The sequence below is a fragment of the Prionailurus bengalensis genome, chromosome E2, assembly GCF_016509475.1.
Source record: "Prionailurus bengalensis isolate Pbe53 chromosome E2, Fcat_Pben_1.1_paternal_pri, whole genome shotgun sequence".
Classification (NCBI taxonomy): domain Eukaryota; kingdom Metazoa; phylum Chordata; class Mammalia; order Carnivora; family Felidae; genus Prionailurus; species Prionailurus bengalensis.
Window position 1 is genome coordinate 58,297,904 of NC_057352.1, and position 2,867 is coordinate 58,300,770.

Genomic DNA, 2,867 nt, shown 5'->3' on the forward strand with positions numbered 1-2,867 from the left:
TGCCCTTCCAGAGGGGGGTGGCTAAATTCACTGCGGCACACCCAGGCCACGAAGTCATCACTCCACGCTAAAAAGAAATGAGCTCCCGAGCCACGAAAAGTCACGGAGGAAACGCGTATGGTCGTCACTAAGTGACAGAAGTCAGTCTGAACCGTCTCTGCGTCTGGTCTGAGCCCAACGACACGACGCTTTCTGGAAGACAAAGCTATGAAGACAGTAAAGATGAGCGGCTGCCGGGTGGGGGGAGGGGAAGGAACGAACAGGCGGGGCCCAGAGGTTTCTTCAGGGCAGTAAAGATACCTGTGCACACCTGTCCTTACACATTTTCCCAAACCCACGGAGCTCACACTGAGAGTGGGCCCGAATGTGAACTACGGGCTTTCGGTGAAATGATGCGTCCGGGTCGGCTCACCACAATCACAGAGGCGCCCTCTGCTGGGGGCCGGGAGTGGGGAACGAGGGCGTTCGGAAACCCACCTAACGTTCCCCACAGTTTTGCTGTAAATCTAAAACCAGTTTTTTAAAAAGCTGGGTGGTTTTGTTTTGTTTTGTTTTTAAGAAAGGGAGAAAAGAACAAAGGATAAACGAAAGGTTCTCGGATATTAAAACTACCACTGCCTGAATAAAATATTCACCTAGGAGACAAGGTTAAGGATATTTCCAGGAAACAAAGAATAGACGGTAAGAAAGAAAATCAGAGGACCAGTCTAGGCGGTGCGACATTCAATCTGTAGGAGAAAGACAAAGTGGACAGGATGAAGTTCGCAAAGACGTAACACAGCACAGCGCCCCCGGCCCCCAGAAGTGAAAGGCGCTGGGGGGCTCAGTCGGTTGAGCGTCCGACTTCGGCTCAGGGCATGGTCTCGCGGTTTGTGAGTTCGAGCCCCTCGTCGGGCTCTGTGCTGACCGCTCGGAGCCTGGATCCTCCTTCGGATTCTGTGTCTCCCTCTCTCTCTCTGCCCCTCCCCTGCTCACGCTTTGCCTCTGTCTCTGAAAGATGAATAAACCTTAAAAAAAAAAACTTTTTTTTTTTTAAAGTGAAAGGCACGTGTCTGAGACAGAAGGGGTGCGCGAGCCTGACCAGAGGAGATCGGGTTCCATCCGAGGAGGCACAGACCCTCTTCAGCAGGTGAAAGACTGAATCAGAACCCGCAGTCTGGCTTACGGTGCCCATCAGCCGAGACGACCGTGGGATACAGGTATGTGCAAACAGGCTAACGTGCTGACAACCTCAAACCTTCTCAGGGAACTGGCAGAGAATGTGCTGGGGCAGCTGTGGCATCCAGATGTGGACCCCGGGGAGTGGGGAGCCTGAGCGCACGCGTCTCGGGACGGCTGTGCGGCACCCCCGGAGAAGCCGAGGCTCCTGGAGCAGGGCGGGCGGCAAGGCAGGAACCACCCCGTAACCAGGGAGGCGGGCTGGGGCGGAGGGAGACTTAGTGACAGGGAACAGGGCACACACACGGCACCGTTAGCTCTAGGAACAAACCTCGTCGCAGGACCCTGCTTGGTTTAGCAGCATTTGTTCTGTCATCTCGAGCTGTCGTACGGTATCGGGGTGCGGATACAGGGGGCGAGCGGGGAGGGGAAGGGAAAGTCGGCAGCGTGCCCCAGACGGCAGATGTGCTGTGCGTACCATCTCCTCGCCCTTCCCATCGGGCCGGGCAACCGAACCCTGCCTGCTCCGGCAGATCAAAAGCGAAACCTGGCATGCCCGGGTGGCTCAGTCAGTCGGTGACACGTCCGACTCTTGATTTTGGCTCCGGTCATGATCTCGAGGCTCGTGAGGTCGAGCCCCGCGTCAGGCTCTGCGCGGACAGTGTAGGGCCTGCCTGGATTCTCTGTCTCCCTCTCTCTCTAAATAAGCGAGCTTTTAAAACAACAAAGCGAAACCAGTCGCAGATCTGTAGCGGCGTATCTTCGCTTTGTGTCTTCGGGCTGTCTTTGCTCAAATTGGAGACGGTCTTAAATCTGGTCCCCGGTCCATAGTGTAGGCCACTTACCCTTTCATCGAGAGCGTCGGAATGCCACTCCGGGCCACCCGCAGGACGCTCTTCTCCGCTCAGGCGGCCGAAACGAGTTCACGTATGATGGAAGACGGGATTAGCCACCTTTCTACTCGGATAATGTTTTTCCTTTCCATCTTAACCCCACTGTCACACTCCTGTGGGCGGAGTCAGCGTCACACCCTTAGAGGAGGGACACGGGGCACATGGCAGCAAAATCCTGCGTGGACGCGAGCCTGAGGGTCGCCGCCAGCCCGGCGTCTGTGCTCAGGGCCGTGTCTCCGTGTTCCCACCCGTCTGGGATGCCAGCAGGCGCCTCACGGGATGGCGCGGGCCCTTCCTCCCTCCGTGGCGGTGGGAGTGCCCGGCCCGGCCGCCCCACTCACGGGCCTGTGGCTCCCTCGAGCACAAACGCTACGTCTGTCGAATGAGGCTGTAGGCGCCGGGGCTCTGGATCCACGAGACGGATTTTTTAAAAAGTGTTTTTATTTCAAAGGGCACCAGAAACACTGCAGGAATGCTCACAACCAAGCGAAGTGGGACGCCAGGCGCCCCGCCGGAGCAGATGTGAAGTGTGGGCGCGCCAAAGTCCGCGAGGGCAGCGCCGAGGGCCCACGCCGCTCGTCAGGGCGCAGGAGCGTTTGGGGGCTTGGCCAACGCCGCGGGAGTGACGGCACCTGCCGGGCCGCGGTGCTGGAAACCAGGGAGAAGCCAACTACCGAAGACAGCGACAGTGTGCGAGGACCCGCGCCACCTACCGAAGCGCCTGGGGCCGGCAAGGGCCGCCGCGCGTCGCATACGGGCGGTGCTGGAGGCGGCGAGGACACCGGACCTGCACACACTTGCCGAGTCTCACGGGAA